The following is a 25,709-nucleotide window of genomic DNA, read 5'->3' as shown; positions in this document are numbered from 1 at the left end:
GGCAGGTATAAGATGGAGAAGACCAGACTAGAAACTGGGTAGGCAGAGGATGATCCAAAAGAAACCAGGGACCAGGTGGAGGCTCAGAACCAAGACTAGGAGGATGCAAACAACAGGAAGACCAATGAAGTTGCAGAGACCATACAATTTCTTGATAGAGAGAATTGATAATTAGTGCTTTTTTGCTATCTTGTACTTTCCTTGTGTTGCTGGTTTTTTCTTGTTCTAGTTTAGCTAGTTTTTTGTTTCTTGGTCGTAGGCCTATTGTTTTGGGTTGGCTTTTCTTAAGCAATTTTGCTAATGCTAGAGTATTTTGAATATTCCTATATTTAATATGTTGTAAAAACTTTCAGGTTTCAGGATCCCTATAAAACCTATTTTACTTAATCAAAAATATGAAATGGAAACTCAATTGGTTCAAAACTATATTGATTTATCTTGAGCTATTTGGAAATAAAAAATAGAAGCCATAAATTTTTTGTAAGAGTGTATTGATATATCTTGAGCTATTTGGAAATAAAAAATAGAAGCCATAAATTTTTTGTAAGAGTGTATTGATATATCTTGAGCTATTTGGAAATAAAAAATAGAAGCTATAAAATTGTTTTAAGAGTGACCTCCTGAAAAATTAGTTTACTAATATTCTTAAAAATTAAAATCATTTATCACAATTTAGGAAAATAATTACTAAATGTGAAAAAAAAAATTTAAAAATATTTGACTTTTAAAATAGAGAATATAAGGGAATTTGCAAATGTGGCTAGAATATTTTAGATGTTAGATATCAAAGCATATTGTAAAGAAGAAGAAAAATTAATAAAAGAATAGGAGGAAATTTTAAAGGGGATGAAAGAGGAGGAGGTTGATAATAGGTCAAAGTATAATCTAGAGAAAAAAGAAGGAAACATAAAGGAAGTTGAGGAAAGATTAAAGGGGAAGGAGGACACTTGGTGGATAAGAGATGGAAGATAAATGTAAAGAAAAAGAAAGAACATAAAGTAATATGAGGAAAGAGAAATGGGAGAAGGGGAAGAACAATAATGATGACAAGGAAAAGAATCCCAAGAAAGGTGGAGAAAGAGGAGTGAAGAAAAGAAAAGAAAAAAATGGAAGGAAGAGGATATTAGGAAGGGGTATACTAATAATGATAAATAATTAGAGAAAAATATGTACTCGTTTACAAAGGAAAACACATTATGCATACAACGAACATATGGATAGTAGCAAGAGTCACTAAGGGAGCTCTTGGTGAGATTATTGATACTATTTATCAACTATGTTATAAGCCATCATATGTTCCCTTGTATGTTATTGTACATTTTGGTAATTACTATGAGAAACCATGAAACCGACAAGATCCATAAAGTGTACAAGTAGTTCTTATAACATTAAGAAGCTAAGGATACCTCCCACTCCTCATGTCATGTAATATTATGATACACAAAGCTTAAGGGCTCACATTACAAAAGAAAATAATTCACAATTGTAAAATAAGGAGGTAATGATTGACACTCACAAGTTGTTAGGTTCATATAGAAAATGATAGCTAGAGGAATAGGGAGATGTATGGAGAGGGGGGGTAGTGAGTAAAATGGATAAGAGAAAGATAGGAGGGAGATATATATGTGAAAAGATTAATAGAGATAAAAATAGGGAGGACAAAAGAAAGAGTGTAGAAAGATGGATCAAAACCAAATATCAAAGTGGGGAAGAGGAGAGAAGATGGAGAGATGAAGAAATGAAATGATAAAGATTATAGGTTATAGATAGATATATCAAAGAAAAATAGAGGAAATATTGTATAGATGTAAAGAGATGGAAAACATTGAAATAGGGAGTTAGAAATGAGTGTCGATGTGTACATGTAAGAAAGATATAACAATAGGGTTAGGGATGCATATAGAAAAAACATGAGTCAAAAAGTGAGCGATATAGATCCATTAATTTGTCTTGATATAATCCTTTGAAATATATATTATATATTTCACTATTAGCTTAATTCTTGCACTCCTAAAAGATGCAAGTGCTAGTTCACATCAACTACCAGCCTTAAACCTTGAAGGTGAGCCTCAAAATAGAGAAAAGAATAAAACAAATCTCATTTTGAATATTTACAATAGAAACCCAACGACTAATAAAACCATCTCATCAATTACTGGTATCAGACTATTATATCGACTATTTGGGTGTCCTTTCCATCTCGACTTTCTATGAGCCTTTGAGCCCTAAAATTATGGAGCTTCCATCGATTGAGAAAATAACCGGAGAATGTTATGTTTGAGATGAGTTGCTTTATATATTCGCCAGCATGATCAAACTAGAAACAACCCTAGCCAACCAAATTATAGCCAAGCGGAACACCCATATGATATTTTTTGACCTAACAAATTACACCGAATAAAATACAAGGGCTAGATTTATTTTTTAATGGAGATTCTTATAAGATCAAACATACATCTGGAGAGCAATCAGTTTTAGTATTATGAATGTAGGCATTTATGATCCACTTATAAACTTTGCTACTGGATTAGAAAGCTCCACCCTCGTGATATCTTGGCTAATGGAGATGTTAGTGTTGACTTCAAAGGAATACGCGCTGCCAACTTTAGTGCACACATTTTCAGGAGCAAGGTAAGATTGAAAATACTATTATTAGCCGATAGGCTTTCACCTGGGTGATAGCCCACCGTAAATTCCTCACGCTGCTGCTTGCACTGGGCGGTCGAAATTGTCTCACGACCACCTCTGACATTGGGTGCCATAGACCTGCTTACGAACAGGGCGGTGACTAAGCAGCCTAGATGGATATGTAGCCGCTTCCCTATCAGAAGGAGGTCCGAAGTCTCCCGTTAGTGTAAATGCTAGATTTCTCGTACCGCCTCTACTTTGCTGCTTGTTACGGGTTCTGGATGTTTGGAGTTCTGCTAGGCTCACGGGTGTCACCATAGACATTTGATTTTCCAACTGATGGAGGCCACGGGTCTACGGTTAGGGCAGATTGTAGATTATGTGACCTTATACATTTCACAACCACATCTGTAGATATCGCTTGTACACGACCAGAGCCCCCTATAAATTCGGCCAATGTTGTTGCTGTGGTAAGGGGTCGCACAGTATCACTCGTATGCTACGGATTAAACAGGTATTGTTCCGCTGTTGGTTGCTTTCCATTTTTTTTACATTCTTACTACTTCTCGACAGCCTTGCTTAGATCATTTTCTTTTTCTTTTTATGGGATCTAGGTATACAGTATAAGAGGCAGACAACAGCGGCTTAGAGTTTTCCTGAACAATTTTGGTAAGACGACATTATGCAATTCCATGTTTGTGTATTTTCTTGTCTTATTGAGATCAATTTTAATTGATGCCCTATAAATGGCAACGATGAAAACACTGGTATTTTACTTTATGAATTATGAAACAGATTTTGTGATTGTCATGGGTAAATAGCTCAAGACGCGTACACATTTCTTCTGAATTGGTCTGAAAGATTTTCACAGTAGAAGAGGCGAGATTTGTATATTGCAGGGGAAAGCTACGCTGGTATGTTCAAACCCATTGTTCTTATGGGTGTGATGCAATTCATTTTTATTAGAGAACAACATTAATGAGCATTCATTATCATTGACAACCAGCAGTGGTTAGATATCGATTATAATTTGTGGTATATAAGAAAAATTGAATATCTTAACATTTTAGTAGACCTGTGGAGGCAGCTTACTTTGTAAGTCAGCAAGGGTGCATGATCATGTGGATGCATCATTGCAATCTTATAAATAGTTAAGGAAAACGTGTATATTTCCAACTGCTATCTCACATGTATGAAGTTACAAGCTCCATTTTATTGCCCGAGTACCGTAGACAATGGAAATATTCAAACTTTAATTGACACATGCTTTGATATGCTGGGATGTAAATATGCCAAAATGAATAATGCCTTCTGATCTATTATGACTTCTTATTTCAGTTCAAACTTCCATCATATGGGACTTAAAGAGAAGTACTGTGAAAAAGTCAAATGAATCACATGGGAATGCCAACAAACATTTTCCTTAGCAATTGATAAAATGTTTTTAGCAGCATGTCAAATTATGATAATTTTTATTAGGATTCGTTTGTATAGTTTGTGTCAAACACCTTGAATTATGTTTCATGAGTAGTGGGTCCGAGAAACCCATCTCTCATGAGAATGAATAGCAAATTTAGCATTTGTTGCATCTTGGTGCTACTGACAGAGGTGAAACAGGGCTTTCCAAGGAGGTCACTCATTTCAGTACTACTACATTTCTAGTGTGTTAACCATGGGAACTTATCCAACGATAAGCCCACAATCTAAATATATTTGTAAAACCTTCAACGGAGTGCTGTGCCTTATGAGCCATTTGTGGGTCAATCAGTTCAACCAAAAAACTACACAGTTGAATTCTGAGAAAAATAATTATAATGTTCCTTGACAAGTATAACATCTCTATGATAGAATTGATGGAGCCAATCTAATCATTCATTTTCAGCTAACATATTTGTTAATTTTTACATTCAAATTGATCTCATAGATGTGAAACAGGGCTTTTCCAAGGAGGTCACTCATTTTAGTACTTCTACATTTCTTGCGTGCTAACCATGGAACTTATCCAAGGGTAAGCCCACAATCTAAATATATTTGTCAAACCTTCAGTGGATTGTTGTGCCTTATGAGCCATTTGTGGGTCAATCAGTTCAACAAAAAAACTACCCAGTTGAATCCTGAGAAAATAATTATAATGTTCCTTGAAAACCATCACATCTCTGTGATACAATTGATGGAGCCAATCTAATCATTCATTTTTGGCTAACATATTTGTTAATTTTTACATTCAAATTTAGATTGAAACGAAGTGAATGAACTATGAGACTCCATTATATGTCTGCATTTTCAATATTTAGATATGAACTTTGAGTTCTTCAAAAAAATTAATAGTTTGGGCATCATTTTTAACATTTCACATTTTAGATGGATGGATACAAGCTTCGGTAACACCTTTTGGGGCTTTCAGTTGGTTGAAGGCTTAACAAGGTCCCTTTGCCTTGTAACACCTTTTCTTAACAAGTCAACCAAGACTGAAGGATCTGAAACATCAATCATTGATAAGGGCCACATGTGGAACTCTGGTAATGCGACCGAACTCTTGAAAACAATTCTTGCTTTGGCATTCTGTAGACCACAAACCATTCTATTGACGGTGAGATATAACATCGGGATCTATTTGATGTTATATATAGTTGAGCTCAAGGAGGCCAGCCAATTGATACAATTTCTTTCAATAAACGGGAATTATAATGCATATAAAGAGTCAGCATTACAAGAAATTGTGCCTATAGAACATGAAATCCAATGTCAAAACCAAGTACAAAAACTTTAAGTGCCAAATTATACTTTTTACCCTTTAACAGTTGTAGACATCTGATAATAAATCTTATACTTAGAAAGGAATTTCTGTTTGTTGTTTGTCAATACATTTGTCCTTGGAGAAATTCTAGTTAAAAATAGATTCAAAATGAAATTGGAAAGATCATACGTAAAAATGGGAACTTCTTAGAGAGAAGCCAATGTGAGACAAAATCCCACAATGAATATATTAGATTTATATGCATTGCTTATAGCTATGTTACAAGTATCATTTCACTGTCAATATAACCAATTAAAAATGGGCAAGAAGCCAAATTATAAACAATGTTTACAATAGGGGCAGAAATCGCTACTGTTTGGGATAGCATTTGACATGGCTTCATTACGAATTACAATTGCTGAGTGAACAAGTCAATGTAAATGCTGCGGTCATGAGTTGGTCAGTAGGTCTAATGTTTCCTTACCAGGAAAACAATTCCTCCGCTTGTTCCAATGTCAACTTTGTCTTCTTATATGTACAATATTCATCTAAAGCACCATCCTCCTCCCATAAGTTTTCATCTGAAACATCTCTCCACACAGTGGCAGCCATTGATCTCTTTCTTGGCTTTTAAGGAGATGCATACTCTCCTACAAATGGATGGCCTGTAGTGCACCACAAATATCAGGTGGGTTATCATGTTAGCATTATTAAGATGATGTGTGTAAACAAGTTCAAACTTAGAGAGCATATTATTTAAGTTAAAGAGTTTAAAATCAATCACACATTGAGATCACATTAATGGAGATGACTAAAAAATCATGGTCGATATAGACTAATGAAAGAAACACATTAGATAGACCACTTGCAGTGATACTTTATCATTGAGTGGATTTAGTTATGAATTATGATGTTAGTATAATTCAAGATAAGCTATCCAAACAAGCTCAAGTTTGAAACGTGCAGTTTAAGTTGAAATCTATAGAAACCTAAAATCCATCAGATATTAAGTCTACCAATCTTGAACTCACATTAATGGATGTGAAGAAAAAATCATAGTAACTATAGAATAATCATCCTAACCATCCTGACTCAAAGAAAATAATTCGAAGAAATCATAGTGGGTATGAGTTGGGTATCAACAGCATAGGAAGGAAAGAACATGAAGAGGAGCATGGCCAGATTGTCCTGGGACTCTTCAGTGGTTTATACAACACATTGGAAAAATGGAAAATATGAACACTTAGAAAGGTTGGAAGATTCCTATTTTCACCCCCACAGAAATATCTTATGCAAAGACACATTCTGATTGAAATTGATTGTATGCTGTTTTTTTGTGACTGGTTGTATTGATTTCTTCAGTGGAATTATTTGACATATAAGAACATACAAATTTGATTATAATGAGGGGATCTGGGAATGGAGACAAGCATCAAGAGCTTAGACAACTAAAATTGTCATTATCGAATGCTAATTGTAATATCATGCTATCAAATGTATGTAGTTTTGCAACAACTACCATCGTCTATTTATAGTTATACTGATGGAAATATTCAAAATATTAACCATTGGATACTACTGATAAAAAAAGCATTATGAATATATACAAGTCATTTTAATATGGCTAAGTACTGCCAATGGGGTAGCTCCCATGATATATGATCCAAAAAAAGGAAAAATGCATATCGTATACACCAACGGTGCAACACAAAAGCAAGACAAAGTTGTGCTACCAATTTATCCTACTCATTAAAGCATTAACAGACAACAGAACCATCAACAACCCTCAAAGGGCAGAAATTTAGATATAAAGTAGGAGAGATTAACCTGTTATAATGTCCATGCCAGAAGACTGAACAAATAGGCTGATTTTGACGCTTTGATATTATTCAAAAACCCTGTTTTTGGTCCCAGAATGTATGTATAGTAGTGACCTCTTCGATACTCTGATGTTGATGCTGGAATGATAAGCTAATCTATGAATTGAGCTTGTTTAATTAACTGCACTGTGACTGATGGGGCATAGTCAAATCCCAGTAGCATTTTGTTGGCCATATCTTTGATCATGAAATATATCCAATTGAATCTTAATAACAATATCATCGTTTGACTTATAAAGTTTTTATTATCAAAATTGATCATTTTATGAATAACATAAATAATGATAGATGTTTACAATCTAACTTTTTACCATTCTAGAGTGCTTCATTGAACATGATTTGTACACCTTGATAACAAGACTGCAAGTACAATTCTTTGAGCCATCTTGTTGAAACCATTCAGAGGCCTTGTTTTTTGCTTTGATGGAGCCTGTACTATGTTGAGAGCCTCCATTTTAGAATAGGGGTGGAGGATGTTGGCAAATGTTTTGGAATGATGTCAACAAACCTGAATCCACATTGTGCATTCTTGTAAAATACATTCCATGAGACGACATATCTTGAGAGCACACTCTAAAACAGATTGCATGCATGAGTGTGGAGATGACATATCTTGAGAGCACACTCTAGAACAGATTGCATGCATGAGTGTCGAGAGTTATATAGCATTTTGTACCTTGACTGCATTCATAAGAGTTGCATTAAATTGATTAATAAAGGAATCAAATTTTCTCACACAATAGTTTTCATAACAGAAGTAGTGTTTCACTTGCAACCAAAGCTGAAATAAATTGAATAATTGTTGTCTTATTGTGCTAATCACCCAACAGAGGAATGAGCTATAGTTCTGATGGCTCAACTAGGACATAAAAAAAAGCTCCCAGTGGCTCAACTAAGCTCCATGCTGCCATGGACAGTGAAATATATAAGGTGTTGATTGAATCAATTTTTCCAGTCACAGTCTTACTCAGAATAAAGATTATTTGTCCGTTGAATCTGAATTTATTTCCCACCAAAGCAACACAAAATCAATCTGCATATGAATCAACACCTAAGAGCAATCAATCAATTGAAAAGTTGATTTCAACAATTTTAAATAGGATAAATCTTGAAGACAATTTTATGCAATATGGTCCAGTGCATTTATTCTCAAAATCTTCGATTACAGTTATGTCAACCATTCTGTAGCAGCTGACAGAATCTAATTTCAACTCTGTATTTTTTGGGTATAGTAAAGTTAAAACTTCTCGACATAAACATGTCTAACACCTCTATTAGAAAAATATAACATTGTGTCCATTTAGAATCATGGTGATAAATCCTTGAGTTTACATCATCTCTTTCTTCTATTGAAATTCACTTTACCAGCTGTCGTCAACCATTCTACAACAGCTGTTTATCGACACTCAAATGCATTCTTCTAGTTTTATATTATCCATGATATTTTGGGCTGAGAGTATATTCCTTTTCTCATAGAGATCAATTGACAATAGTGAACCTTATCAGACAAGGGAAGATAGTAATTTGACTCTGTTCTTCGATTATAGGACAATTTGGTCTTTATGAGTTCCACTTATTTCTATGTTGACCTATACTGATTGTGGTCTATGAACCCTCAAGAACTGCAAAGAGTATCATTCTGAACAATAATTATAATTTTCTCTGTAGCCATGTTGCGATGCAGGACCACTGTGACGGATGACTTCATCAAGCATGCAAATATGTACAGAACCTATACTGATGAAATAGAAACCTCTGTGCTTGCTCAGGAGTTGTTGGTGCAGCACTGCTTGATTACATATTGACTACCACCATAACGCAATGTAGACCATCTCTTTACAGACCCACCTATATTAGAGTTAATCACCTGTCGTACTTGCATTCTGATGCACATACAGTGTGTTCCAATAGAAATTTGGTTCCACTCACCACTTGCAAGTGATCTAGAGATTGGGTATTTCCTGGCTGGAACTGCCTGACTATGGGCAGCACAGATGTTGTCAAGGCCGCATGTGAGTAGCCCGACATTAGGGTCTTTGCACTACCATGGTGAGTTATTCAGACTACAATTTGGCTCCGTCTCAATCACCATGTGGAATCAACATTTGGTAGAAAGGTGGGGGCCACAGGGGGTGTACTTAACGGTTCCAATCACAGAGAGGATCAGAACAATCGCTACAGAGCAAATACCAACATGGACATGAACGGATTGTACCTTCTCTTCAATATTGTACCTTACCACAGCCAACTGGGGGCCCAAATGTCGTAGACTTGAACATCTTTATTGGGTCGATGAGTTGTACCGAATGTCCGAAGAATTTGTACATCCCTAATTTCAGCATCAGCACATGTTTATCATAGCTACTACATTAATTGGCTCTACGATACAACATTCCAGATGATAGTATGGCTATGTAATTATTGTACTGCATTGTGCAAAGATAATATGTATGTAACTACTCCACTGCCTTAATGAAGTATACAACATTCTTCAGCTGTAATCTTTTGGATGCATTATTTTACACATATTTAGTTGCTTGGATGTCTTAGTACGATATTTGACATGAATGTGAATGAGTCATCTTGTGATCAATAGTTTTCATAATATTATTTATCAAATTAAAACTAGATTAAACACCTTTTATTTTTCTTTGACACAAATATGAAACAATCATCCTGTGAGCAATAATCGTCATAGTATTATTTATCCAACTGAAACCAGATTAAAATTTCCTATACTTTGCTTCAAAAATCCATTCGTGATAATTCTGTAATATATAGATTTACAAACATTTCAGCTTATTTTGTAAATTCTTATAACTGGTCTTCCTATTGTATCAAGATCCTTCCTCGCTGATTTCATGAGGTGTAGACAGTTAAAAGCTTTGTTTCTTGCATCAAATCTTATTAACGCCACGTCTTGGTGCAGTATGAGCTTCATTTTTGTATTCTCATTGTGACTCAAATGTGTGACCTAATCTACCTTTGCTTGTGGAATAATCTAGCCACGTAATGGCTTTAGAAGATTCAGATGATGTGATACCATCTCCAGCAACAGTCGGGAGAGCAACAACAGGGCACAACCAAACAATAGTGATGTAGAATCAGAGGTTATCTTTGCACCTGTACACGGATGTCCACAAAATGCCGACATCGATGAAGTCTGTCGCAATATTGTGCAATATTGTGAAGCCATTGTTCATGACATCAGGCGTGTATCCAACACAATGGAGACCGCTACCACCACTAGTGTTGAAAGAATCGAACATGCTGTAAATACAGCGGAAGCAATGTGCAATGTGGCAGATGCATTCTACAAGTCATCGTGTCAAATTGTACATGCAAAGTTCTATGATATGGATGTCTCTAACACATGGAAACAAGCATTCAACCATTATGTGAACAGAAAATGGCCGCCTAATGATGGGTACGATAATATAGCCCAGAATGTTGACAACCCCATATTGGTTTGCCTATGAACATGATTGTAGATAGATGTAAGGATAACTGTACAAATCAATAGGAAATGTAAAAAAAATTTTGCCTCATCTTATACCGTTGAGTCCTTGTAACAGCAAAAGCACATACACACAGATATGTAGAGCCATAGAAGGTTTGAGTTGGATAGCCATATGAAATACACGCAACTTTTAAATACATAGAAAGTGTTAATCAAGTTTATGAACAGTCATGTACAAATCTATTATATACATCGGCTTCTGCTGTTTGTAAATGATTTTGAAATGATTTTCTCTACAAAAGGAGTCTGTACTTACGTTGTTGGCTTGCATTGCTGTAAATATTCTAAAGTATAAACTTCCCAGTGATTTTTTGGGCCTCCACTAATTCCATTTAAGCATTACTCCTATGCTTTGAATGTTCCAAGGGATATTTGATTCCATTTACACATTTGTCCAGTGCTTTGGATCTACCAAGGGGTATTTATATTGTTGTCTATGGGATTCTGCCTCTAAAATTTAATACCGAAGATTCTTTTTTTCCTACAGCATTTATTGCACTTAAAAAGCATAGAACACAACTATTGGTTTTGAATGTTTTTCACTCTTCCTTTATCTTTACCCAAATGGAGCTCCAACTATGAAAGATAGGAACTCCTCTTAAAATTATGTGAAGAAGCCCACCACATTAGTTTGGGCTTTGGAGACTAAAGTTTCGACTCACATGTGACTGGCGAAAACCTCTACTTGCAGACTGACATCACTTCTGAAAGCGGTGATAGTCAGCATCAAGACCTTGGGGAAAGCTTGTCCAACTTAGCACTAGTTATTGGTAACTTTACCCAACTCAACTTCATCTGCCAAGTTTGACATCACTTCTGAAAGTGGTGATACTTAGCTTCTCAAAGAGGTTGGGGAAAACTTGTCCAACTCAACACCAATTACTGGTAACTTTACCCAACTCAACTTCGTCTGCCAAGTGTTTTCCAACTGCCCATGGGGATATTACAAGTGGTATCTTTGTCACCTCTAATCTGATGTAAAATTTGGCCTGCACCCCAAGCTACTAAGCTGCCTATAGAAAAAATGAGGTTAATATCATGTGTACTTGTATTACCAGCAGAGAAGATAAATGAGAATAGTATTTGTATCCATCAAATAGTTGTAATCTATATTAAACACATTAATAAAAAGTGTTGTTGCAGCATTTTAATTCATTTCGCATTTCTATTGTATGCTTTGTTATATGCCCTACGTTATACTTCACTGCTTTACTATGCTACATTATGATGGTACAGGAAATGTAAGGTTCTTTACTGGCTCAGTTTTACAGCATATTATGATATTTAATAGGTTATGTATGCATATAAATAAATAGCATGGCATGTTGAAGCTTCGCAAGCTATCTGGGAGTGGACCAATTAGCAACTTCGTTCTTACATCATCGCTCCAATCAGAACTATCTATTTTCCACATCACACATGCTGTAGTTTAGATTATGTAGTTACAACTCTTAGAATTTACGATTAGCAACAACAAGCAATATATACGGTCAAATTTAGATTTCACATTATCTAAAAAAAGCCCAGGACAGAACTCATGTAGATCCTCTACAGTGTAGCTGAGATCAACAATTCTTCATTCATCACACACTAATCTTGCATACTACGTAGATGACTATCATGCACTTCAAATAGTATATTTCTACAATGAACAAAGATACCTTCTGATACTGCTTGTTCTGATATCTAGAAATGATTAGAACATGATATGTGTTATATTCATTATGATTTCCACAATAAAGTGGGATCTAACATAAACTTAACTCCACCTTTGTATCCACTCTACATTCCAGTGCAACGAAAGTATCGTACATTAGGGATACACTTACACCATATGCTATACATCAATTGATTGCTAGACAAAATGTCACTTTGCCTATCGTGCAAGTATGTTCAGTCAGTAAACTCCGAGAAGGATTATGTGAAGCAAGCCGCTACAGCTTAGAAATTTTTGATGGTATGCATGTGCACCAAGCTTCACTACCTACAAAGTACAATGAGAATATTTCCCAAGGCAAAATCAAAGTGGGCTCAATAATACAACTGACAAAATACAAATACTCTACAACAAACAAAGCACGGTAAGATAATAGATGTCGCACAATAGTTATGTTTCGTTCTTATGTCCTTGCATACCTATGATAGTTATCATGCTAACATTATGATTGTTATAAAATGTTCATGTGGAGGTGGATTATCATTCTCACACTAGAATTGATATCTACATCAAATGACATAATCGGATCACCAACAAAGCTCATATTGGAACACACAGATGAAGCAAGAACGACTCTACTACCGCCAAATATGCATGAACAACAAAAGAACCGTTTTGGCCTAACACCGCCACGTCATCTCAAATAGTTACAAGATATAATTACACCGATAAAGAATATAAATCCATACCAACCACGGTGGAACATTAAGGTTCGGGTAACTGCAAAAAAGGAGGTTCATCACTATAAGACACAAAGAGGAGCAGGGAAAATGTTCAGCTTCGATGTAATAGACAACGATGGAACAGAAACCCATGTGTGTTGCTTTAATGAATTAGCACGTAACTACTATGAGAAAGTGCAAGTTGGTTCTACATATCTCCTATCTAGAGGAACAATAAAACCTGCAAACAAATTGTACAATAAATTAAATAGTGGATTGGAAGTAACGTTGCAAGAAAGCTCAAGACTAGTAGCTTGTGAAGAGGACAATAGCGTTCCAAGCCATACATTCTCATTCATACCACTGGAGACGATTACCACCCTACCCAAAAACTCTGTGATCGATGCCATAGGGGTTGTAATATGTGTGCAACTAACCTCTACGGTAAGAAGAGCAAATGGAATAGAAGTTTCTCGACGCACCATACAATTGCTTGATATAACTCGCACACCCATCGATCTAACACTTTGAGGCTCAGCAGCGGAGCAAGTGGGCAGCAAATTGCAATAAAGATACTACTTGCAAGACACTACAATTCTAGTGGTCAAGGGGGGTCGTGTTACCGAGTTCAATGGAAGAGTACTCAACACCACAGTTAATACACAACTGATGATCAATGTCCAAATTCCAGAGACAGAGCAATTGAAATCATGGTTCGATGACAATGTTAAGGACAATGGTGACGCATCAGTTAGTTATGCCCCACAACCTCCTCCAGTAATGAGAATGACAATTTGTGACATAAACGATCAAATTAGGCGTTCCACTCGTGCTATAAAGTGCATCGTGAAAGCAACCATTATAGAGATCAACACAGATAAGCTATCCTACCCAGCTTGCCCGAACTAAGTGGCAGGAAAACAGTGTAATAAAAAATTGTCTGAAAATGCAAATGAAGAATGGTATTGCGAAAAATGCAACAAGCAATTTACAGAATGTAATTATAGCTACATGGTCTGCATACAATTACAAGACCACACTGGGGATCTATGGGCAACCGCATTTGATGAAGGGGCAACCCAACTACTTGACATGACTGCGAATACATTGCTAGAACTAGCAGCTCAAGATGATGTAGATGACAAAGAACAACAAGTTATCAGGGATGTACAAAACAAGCAATTCATAATTACCTTGACATGTCAGGTAGCGACATACAATAATGAAGAACGGCTGAATGCAACCATCATACGAGCTGAACCTCTGGACTATGTCACAGAGAGCAATAAACTCCTCAAACAGATCCTTCAGATGACTGCTGAAATAGAAAATAGCCCAGGACAGTAAATAAGCACAAGAGGCATTTAGGAGCATGCTTGCTCGATGTACAAACAATGTTCATACTTAGAAATGTTGCTCGAGTGATATATTGAAGCTTAGAGATTTACCACATCTTTGTGTGTTTATATTTGTTCAAATCTCGCTACAACTGAATACCAGCATATCATTCTACAATACATCACAACAGTATACTGTAATATTCGTTTACATCTTCCACTTATATATTAGTCAATATATGAGCCCAATTTATGTAATGAATATTCCTGAAAATGCATTGTGTTCATAAATAAAAATTGTTCCTACATTTTATAAATTGCCAATGTTGATCAAGTACAGTGCCTTGCTTCCCTATCAGTATATACTAATGGACTGATCTGTTATTCTTGCTGTAACATTCATAAACAAAAAACCACGTTGAATAGGTTTCCTACAATATATTTTCTCTAAAGCATTTTTATAATCATAGTTAAAAATATATATTTACCATTACTTTCCACTGTGACATATGTTTAATTTATGCTCTTTTAAGATCAACAAACCAACATGCAATTTGCAACACATTTTTTTGCAAGGCACATGTAATTTGGATGTTAGGCTAGTATATATTTCAGCCTAAATAAGACAAAAAAATTCTAACTACAGCACTGGTTATATTGTGAATCATCAATTCCTAATGTTTCATGCAAAATTTTGAATGTAATTGCAGGATGGATACATAGGATAGCATTAAGCTAACACAACAACAATGCAGACAAAGGAGTAGAGAATACTATGAACGACATAAAGAAGACATATGTGCACGTAAAAAACTCAAAAAACAACAACAAAAATTAGATCCACTTCCACAAACAAAAGCCAATGCATCCAACAATTTTACTAACAACCCTGGGTTCAAGGAAGCACTAAAAGGATTTTGCCACCGAATAGATGCCTTGGGCACCTTGAAAACATGCACCATTTGCAAGGAATCATACCCAGGCATGCTTGTCAACTCCAGGAGCTCAGCAATCACATGCAGAAGATGCCAACGTGAAAATGGTATACATCAATTCACACAACTGAATAACATGGATCTAGGAGAGCAGCTGACTATTTTGGCAAGGTTGACACAAGTAGAAGAAATGCTCATCGCTAGGGTCAACCCAATCCTATAGGTTACACATGCTACAGGAGGCCAATATAAGTACCACAGACATACAATAAGTTTCCTTGAAGATATTAGCCAGATAGAAAAGGAGTTACCCCACAAAATTCAAGATCTAGATGTCCTCATCGTTAGTAGGTCAGATGGAAAGGGACATTCTTATGAGTGCTATGTAAGCAGGAATCATGTACAAGAGGCATTAGAATACAAAATTAGAAATGACCCACTATATCAAGATGTAATTATTAGTACTGACCACCTGGCAACGCTTCCAGAGAAAAGAACCAATGTAGCAAACATCATTCATACAATCAAAATAGTAGAAGATGTAATAAATAATGAATTAGAGGAAGAAAGTGAAGAAGAGTCCACAAACAATGTCTACACAAACACATCATCGTTTGTACCAGCACCGCACAATAAGCAGCGAGAACTTGATCTGATCAAAGAAACATTGGATATCACCAATACAAATAGCTAAAAAATTGATTGCCCGACCATATCATTATCACCGATCAATGAATATGACACAGACGGATTGCTCGATATGGCATTCCCAACATTGTTCCCAAACGGTACAGCTCTACAATTGCAACCAAGGCTGAAAGAAGTCAAAATGCACGAGTATATAGCACATCTCCTAAAATTCCATGACCAACGATTTGGGAGACATCCAAGATTTTGTTATTTTGTATTCAACCTAATGATGAGACATCGCAGCCTAAGCTTAGCAACAATATTCGTAAAGAAAAATACTGAATAGAGTATTCCACCAAGCATGGATGATCTACGAGCCCATATGAATACCCTTCTTGACACCCAACTGGCTGAGGAGCTTTTGCACTATGGGGGCACAATGAGAGGAACGAGACCATACTGGAGCATAAGGCGTAAAGAACTCTCAAACATGATTCATCAACTTGGCCCTCCTACTCTCTTCTTCACACTCAGTGCTGTTGATACAAAATGGCTAGATTTACAAAAGGTCCTTTCTAGAGATAGCAACATGTCCCAGCATACAAGACATCAACGGTTGGAGAATGTAATCAACAACCCGCACCTAACATCACTGAACCTACACCAATGCTTCACAATTTTCTGTGAGGAAGTAATTGAAAAACTATTTAAAGCAAAAGAATACAGGTACAGATACGAATGGCAAAGTCGAGGCACAGCACATGTACATGGATTCATCTGGCTTGAAAATGCCCCAGATATGATAAACATAGACTGGCAGAACAACGTGGCCATAGAACAAGCACATGAGTTCTTTGATGTATACATCACAGTGTGGAACCCATGTGATGTAAATGAAAGGAGCAATATAGTTCACCGGTGTCCTAGTGATGACCCATGCCTGCTAGACACCAACAACATCCTTGCCGCAAATGGGTATGTTGATTACATAGAAATTCTCAATCGAGTACAAAGACACACTAAATGTAAAGATGGGGCCTACTTATGAAGAAAAGGCCAAACAAAGGAGTGCCGCTATAAAGCCCCTTGGAAGGAGCAACCTTACTCGACACTAACATGCGATGAGTCAGGTAAAAAGCAATACACACCTACAAGAAATGATGATAGACTCAATGTACACTATCCTCAAATGTTATCAATATGGCGAGCAAACATCGATTGCCAAGCTGTGACATCAAAGGACCAAGTTCTAAAATACATAGCCAAATATGCAACAAAAGCAGAAAAAACATCAGAGACCTGCAAAGACGTGCTAACTAGAATATGTACAAGCAGTCAGTTAGAAGAACCGACCGTGAAAGCATACCGCAAGTTTATGATGGAACTTGTAGTGGAATGTGATATAAGTGCTCAAGAAACATCCCACATGCTACAGAAGTTGCCTCTGGTCATGTGCAATAGAGCATTTACCAACCTCAATGTAGGATGCAAGATACTACACCGGTTTACTCAAGAAAGAAATAGGACACACATACAAAATAGTTACTTACAGACATACATGAACCGACCTAACGAAATGGAAGCAATATCACTAATAGAGTCTGCCAGGTCATTCTTGTATGCAGCACAACGACAAGGGGACAAATGGAAAGCAAGAAAAGATAAAGCCATCGTTAATATATACCCAAACTTTTATAGCATTCCAGCCAGTGACTCTGAACAATTCCAAACATTCTGTTGGAGTGAATTCCTATTGTACAAGAACTTCAAAAACATTGAACAGGACATCGGACTTAAAGAATATGTAATTATTGCAAATTGGTACCACTTAAGTTCAAATTGATACACCGTATGGCATTTACCCCGCACCACTACATCCACCTCTGAGGCTGATAACCAAGAAGACAACAATGACGAGACAACTTCATTAGAGAATATAGAAATGCAGGAGTGGGAACTATTGTCACGCATGGGCCACATGAATTATAACGATGTTGATGATATGCAGATGCTTGGTAGACGGGAATTTGATATGAATCAAAATTGGGAAGAACATACTATACCACCAAATCTACATGATTGTGCATCAGATTTCATAGCCTTGAACAAACTCTGCACAAGCACAGATGTTACCAATCAAGACAGTGCACCCATTTACAAATTATCCCTCGAGCAAGAGCAGGCTCTCAATATAATTATGCAACACAGCAAAAGCCAATTTGTCCAGCCCCTACGCATGATAATCCAAGGTACAACAGGAACTGGAAAATCACACCTAATAAAATGCATATGCCATGCACTAAGGGATAATGCTCAACCGCAACAACAACAAATCTTGATACTTGCCCCGACGAGAGTAGCTGCATTTAACATCAATGCAACCACTATCCATTCAGCCCTTAAAATCCCCATAAGAGACATGCACCCACTTAATGGCCAAGGACTGACAATATTCCAAGAGGCCATGCGGTATATCGAATATAAACTAATTGATGAGATGAGTTTCGTTGGTCCAAAACTACTACTAAAGATCGACAGCAGACTGCGTGAAGCATTTTCTAATGACCAATCAACACATTTTGGAGGAAGATCCATCATCCTAACTGGCGACCTTGCACAACTACCCCTAGTATTAGACAAGCCCCTGTATGCGTCACACTCAGACGCTCTTGCAATTTGGAGACAATTCAGAACTGTCGTAACACTGCAGACCATATTCCGCCAAAGAGGTGAAGGCCTTGTAGAAATACAATTCAAAGAAGCACTGACCAATATGCGAGATGCAAAACCAACACAACAAAATTGGGAACTACTAATGACACGATCAAAACACCAGCTACCAGTTGAAGAAAGCAAAGAGTTCGACAACTTACTCCACATCTTTGCTACAAATGATATTGTAACTACACACAATCGAAGCATGCTGAAACAACTCAACCGCCCAGTCGCCATAAGCACTACAACAACTTTTCATAGCAATCAAAAAGATCGATCAGATGAAGAACAACTCCAAAAAAATGTGCTTCTATGTAAGTTTGAACGCATTATGCTCATAGTCAATATATGGACACAGACAGGACTTGTCAATGGAGCACTTGGCATCATTACCGAAATTGTCTACAGCCTTGGCTCCAAGCCGCCTGACATTCCTATGTATGTAATAGCCAGGATTGACAATTATACTGGACCAGTATGGGATCTAGCAGATCCAAAATGCATTCCAATAACACCAATGTCGCTAGGCAACATAAGACAGATACCTATCACTATGGCGTGGGCCATCACAATTCACAAATCTCAGGGTCTCACACTAGACAAAGCGACAATTGATATTGGAAAGACAGAACGACAGGGCCTAACATTCATAGCAATGTCACGAGTCAAATCAATTTAAGGACTTCGGATTGACCCAGCTTTTTCTTTTGATAGATACAAAAAGATGCAGAATAACCTATTCACCAATATCAGAAAGAATGAAGAACAACGCCTACACCAACTTTGTTGCACAAGTAATTCGAACAGACCTTCCTATATACTAGTACTACTTGTCTCCCTAACCTACATTACTATCCAGCCTCAAAGCTCTGATAGAACTACTGCTAGAAATCATTACTCATGATTTGTTTCTTCTGCACTTTCAAGGGCCACGAGAAGAATCCATTCATCACTAAAAGCGAACTGAACGTGTTGGCAGACACAAAGTAAAAGCCAAGAATTGTAATCATAATTTTTGAATCTATTTGAGATATTAATATAAAACTAACTTGTGTTTGAATCTGATTACAGGTTATTGGAGGTCAGCAATGATTGCTGTTGTGTTGAAGGTCATTGTTTTGATGCTTTAAGAGAGTCGTTAACATTGTAAGAAGAAATAGTTTTATTCAAGTAGACCTTCCTATATACTGGTACTGCTTCTCTTGCTAACCTACACTACTTTCATCTAGTATGTTCGCTTCATTGCAAACTCCGCAAGAACTTCATAAATCTTTTGTGAATTACCTGCTTGAATAGCAGAAAGAAGGATCTGTGTAAGATATGTATAGTCTCGTTTTAATCACTACATGATAGTAAATTTTTTTAGAAATAATATTTACAGCATTTTCTTTTCACTTGAGTTTTGAAGAACTATTATAGTAATCATAATGTTTGAATCTATGTAAGAGTGTTTGAATCTGATTACAGGTCATTGGAGATCAGCAGTGTTTGCTGTTGCGTTTGGTCAATAGTACATCTTGATTCATGAGAGCACTACAGATATTGAAAAGGCCAAGTTATGGTATACTCATTTTGTTATGGCTTCTTGATTAACTCAACCCAGCAATCTACGGATTATTGCACATTGTTGTTATTTAGTTGGAAAAAATTTCAATGCCGCAATTCCTCTGAACATAATGTATTATACTTTATTGCTGGTGGCTGCTTCCCTTGCTACTTATTTGACTGATTATCAATTCAAAATAAGAGACTTTGAAATGTACAACCAATAAGATTTATTGAAATTGATGGGCATTTTCATTAGATCCGTCATTTCATTTCAATCAAATCTGTAACAAAATGAATTGGAAATGGAGGGAGAAAAGGATTTTGATAGCTGAGAAACTTCTAACACATTCAAATGGCTTTCATTGGAGAAAGATTGTATTTGGAATGCCATCTTGTGCCAAAATCAAGAAAAATGAAATATTTAGCACATTTTAAATATTTGTGAGCTTCCACTGGTGAACAGAATATTTCAGAGAGTACATAATGGCTTCCATATCATAGTTATCAAACAAAACTCAAAGTCACACGGACTATTTCAGTAACTTAATCACCTATAACAGCAGGGCTCAATGAAGCAAAATCTTCATACAAATTGGAACCATGTGTCCATTGCACATTGCAATAGCAATGCCTATCGGCTGTACTCTTGGACCCTAATAGGGTACAAGCACTAGTTATACTATTATTTAAATCCGTTACCTCAAGATTCCTTCCATCAACTTTCACTCAGAATTCATATCTTTCGATGTGCCTACGACCTTGTAAAATTAGAAATTAAAAGTAATAGGTAAAAGGAATCGTTGGATTCAAGATCAAAGACGATGAAGTGTCAGCAATATATCTTATGTCGGGCATTACGATAACATGAAATAAGTAACATAGTTTCCATTGTAGAATCTGAAAGAGAATGCAACTCAGAGTACAAGTCTTTTTTGCATAGAAATAGAAAAAACCACTTGCCCGGGCAGCTTCAAAGGACCCCGTGATGGTCTAACTCTACAATAATGCCTGTCCCAATGCCCTTGAGCCTTAATAGTAGCGCCTTAACATTTGCACCGGCCTAAAGCCAGTGTCCATACTTCTGTCTCGTTCTCTGTTGCAGGTCTGGAATTTGATGGTTGCTCCTGCCTGTCATATGATTTTTCCATGATGACTATATTTTTTCATGTCTTTCATTTTATACTTTCAGAAAAAAATTGGTTGTCAATTTTTTTAATTTTAAAATAATTTAAGAAATCATTTTAAATTTAAATATTTTATAAATGAGAATAATAAATATTAATTAATAATATCTGCAAATTTCTTAATGAATAACTTAAAATTATAAATTAGTAATGTATACAAAAATTTCAAATAAAAAAGAACTTTCTAAGTTCATGTTACTTTAAGAGATGTTTAAATTAATATAATTATGTAATAAGTAATATAAAAATATATAAAAATAAGTTTTTCAAATTCATTATATTCTTATTTCAACAAAGATTCGAGTTAATATAAATATACAATCTCTCAAAATAGAAACATATTTAAATAGAAACAAAAAAAATAGAAACATATATAAAATAATAAAATAGATATTTATCATGCGTATATATTATACATATTATAAAATCACATTTTTGTATATTATTAAATAAAATATTAAGTTGCCTATAACAATTATTGATGGTTTACTAATAAAGTTATTTGTCATATTGATGGTTCTTTAAAATTTTAACCTATCAATTCATATGGTCTTACAATTTTTCAGCCTGTCAATTTTTCTGTTAGCATCAAAACACACAAGCGTGTGACACTATTTATTTTTAATATTTATGTTCATCCTATAGTTTTTTAGCCTATCAATTTTTATGTTAGCATCAAAACACATAGATGTGTGACACTATTTATTTTTTATATTTATGTTCATCTTATAGTAATACAAATGAACACATGCTTTGTATTTTGTCAGATTGTCGCTGAGGTATCTTGTGTGGACCCCACTTATCTTTGAGTTATCTGATCAAAGCTCTCACAAGTTCCACCTTTCCTTCATAACCTTGTGATAAATTTAACTCTTTTTGCATAAATGGTAAAATTGGTCAAATAAATTAGGAATTAGTGGCATGGTGCTTTTAAATTTTTATTTTCAAGATTTTCAAGAGTTGTATTATTTTCTTAATATATTGTGAATGATATAAGTTTTTTTTAGTTTAAAACATTGGTATTTACTAGTATGTTTTACAAGTCATCAACTTAAAACATATTTTTTTAATCTATTACTTTTCAATTGATAATAGTTTTATTAAAATAATAATAATATTATTAAAACACTATTATTGAAATATAAAAATAGTATGTAGATTATATGAGAAAAAATACATAAAAATATTATTTTTGTTACATAATTCTTTTTATATCGTAAAATGGCACTTAAATATCACATATGATTATTTTGTTGTCCATCAAGACACCTTCTATTTTCATAGTGGTAGTGTTGTATAGTGTAGATAGATAATTCATCTTATATTTTTAGATATTGTTTTATAGGACACTCCCTTCCTTATTATTTGGATTTTGTGAAGATAATTTTGTACAATTAGCTATTATGTTTTATGAATGCATTTCTAAAGTTTGTAGAGGTACTTGGATTTAGATAAATAAGAGACTCTAAAATCATTTGTACTTGTACATTATAATTGGTACTTTAAAACAAATCTAAGATTACACAAATATTATAAATTTAATTCCATATAACATGTTTGGTTGTGATGATATATTAAGAATTCTAACATCACGTTCAAATAAACTAAGATAAATCAAATTAATTAAATATATAAATAAATATTTTAAATTTTAAATTTTTAACTAAAGAACAAAATTATATTTGTATAAAATCAACAATATAATTAAATTGAAAAATAAGTATATTGAAATATATTTTAAATTTAATAAATTTTTAATTATAAAATTAAATTATTATTTTTTGTCTTGGTTTAAATCTAATTTTTTTCCATAATTAATATAAAAATATGAATACTAATATTAAATAGAAAAAATATTAAAGTAATTATTTTAATAAATTAAGAACATTAAAATGGAAAAAAATTTCGAGCTGATTTTAGTCCAATGAACTCATACCAAAAATAGATTTTTGATCAATTTTAGTTAACAAAATTAGCATCTTGTTTAGAACTAGTATAATGTTAAAATAGGCAGGAATGAAAACAAAGCGATTTGATTGGATGTGGTAGATCAAGGTTCATAACGATTTAAAGATAGAGGCCTCTGCTATGCCAGGAACTTAAGAATAATTGCATTATTCAGGCCCCGTTTGGTTGGGGAAGATAAATTTGTGCCATAACCAGGTTATCTTATAACCAAGTTTTCGAAACCCTGGTTTTGTGGTTTGGAAAGCTAATGGTCCGTTTGGTTGATACAGAAGATGAATATACCGTGGAACCCACAATATTATTAAAAAAACTGTCATAAAATTCAAAACCTGGCTTTAATTTTGAATTCCACCTTTTTTTTGGAAGAAACAGGGTTTAATTTTAATCAACCAAACACCAAATTTTTTTTGCAAAACCTGGTTTTACCCTGATAACCCGATTTTGGCCCTCATCTTCCAGCAACCAAACGGGGCCTCAGTGTAATTACATTACTAACGTTGTCGCCTTCAACCTTCTACGTCCCCTCATTGAATGCAAGCGTCGTCGTTATCAGTCATTTTAGTACGAATACATTCACAGTTGGCCTTTAACTTTAAAAAACTAAATGAACGGTCCTAACTTCACGATATCGAATTCACGGGCAGCGCATGTAGAATTTTACACATGATGATTATGAAATCTTCGACACAAATTATGTCAGAATATACAAAAGCTGCGAATGGTAAATTTGTAATGATGCTTCTAGAAAAGCACGTTACAGACTTTTAAGAAGGGATGAAGAAATCAATCGCCTTTGGCCTATTGTTTTACTCGAATTTAACGAGCCTTTATCTCCAAATTAGAACGGTTTTTTTTTTTTTTTTTTGAAATCACCGTGAGTCATAGCATATTCGCCTTCAAAGAGATCTGAGGGGAACGACAAATTAAATGCAATAAATGTCTGTGCAGTCGCTATCGGCATCATTGTCGCATACCTGGCAAAATAAGAACCGCGTATCTTACTGCCCTTAGGGTTGAGGATAAGGCCAACCTCATTTTCAACAAGAGACATAATGGGTTATAGTTCATGTCTAATGCATCATGGTTGTTCAACAAGAGACACAATGGGTCATAGTTCATGCTTAATGCATAATGGTTGTAGAGGTGTAGATGAGTGAGAATCTAAATTAACAGTGTGAATGCATTAATTTTTGCTTAGAAATGCACTTGTGATATGATAGGATTGCTCATATTTTGTTGTTAAATTCTTGTCTTAGAAATGAGCTTCTGATTTGATAAGATGGCTCATTTTTTGTTGTTAAGTTCTCATGCTATATTATTATATCTTTGGGCATTTAATTCCAAAAATATGAGGCCAAAGTCCCCAATATGACACTAAGTACTTAATATCATACTACGATCAATACATATGCATAAGACAAATTTGCACCTTCTACATTGACAACTTAAATTATGTGCAATGAGGAAAGATATCCATACCAATATTTGAATTATAGAACTTGAAGAAGTGATCAAGCATTTGGATTATCACATCATATGTTTAAGCATACCATGCATGCTTCTAGAGAAGCATAAATAATTGGAACAACCACCCCAACTATGTATTATTCTCATCTTGATTATCAAATGGAACTCACACTACTTTTAATTATTAGCACTGGACAAAAACTAGAATAGAGATATAGATAGAGATAAATAACAGTATGCAACAATAAAAACATAAACATATATGCAGAAGAAAAAAAAAAGATAGATAATATAGAGGAGGAAGAGAAAAAGAGATAAAATAGTAAGAAAGAGTGATACCAACATAAGTTTTGTGTGTGTGAGAGAATTAAATATAATTATTTTTCTTAATAAAACAAATAGTCAAAATAAAATCATGGTTATAGTAAAAATTAAAATATATTATATTTTAATTAATGAAACTAAGAATTTTGGAATATAAAAATATTTTGTAAGTAAAACTAATTGTTTAATTTTACACAATTAGAAATGGTTTACTATTTAATGTTTTGTATTTCTAATATTTTCATAAAATTAAGTAATTTTTAATTATGAAATAATATCTATATAATTTAATATGTACGTTTGTAAATAATAAATAGATGTAATACATATAAATTTGACGTTGATAAATAAATATGATGTAGTAAATAAGAAATAAAATATAACTATTTAATTTTATTAATAATTTTTATATCTTTTAGAATTGAATTATATCTTTTTTGTGATTATTTCTTTAGTA

At 34.6% G+C, this 25,709-nt stretch overlaps 1 long non-coding RNA gene across 1 annotated transcript; it reads left to right on the top strand.

Annotated features, from left to right (window-relative positions):
* The first annotated feature begins 3,240 nt into the window (after positions 1–3,240).
* On the top strand, positions 3,241–20,465 carry LOC149546711 (uncharacterized). Its single transcript, XR_016354368.1, has 3 exons — positions 3,241–3,297; positions 3,424–3,542; positions 20,229–20,465. It is a non-coding gene; the product is annotated as an uncharacterized LOC149546711 (long non-coding RNA).
* Positions 20,466–25,709: the final 5,244 nt, after the last annotated feature.

Source organism: Cupressus sempervirens, chromosome 7 (genome assembly GCF_028749045.1).
Source record: "Cupressus sempervirens isolate cs-2001-9-10 chromosome 7, ASM2874904v1, whole genome shotgun sequence".
Taxonomy (NCBI): Eukaryota; Viridiplantae; Streptophyta; class Pinopsida; order Cupressales; family Cupressaceae; genus Cupressus; species Cupressus sempervirens.
Note: the sequence above shows the minus strand (reverse complement) of the source record. Positions and strands in the feature narration are given on the sequence as shown.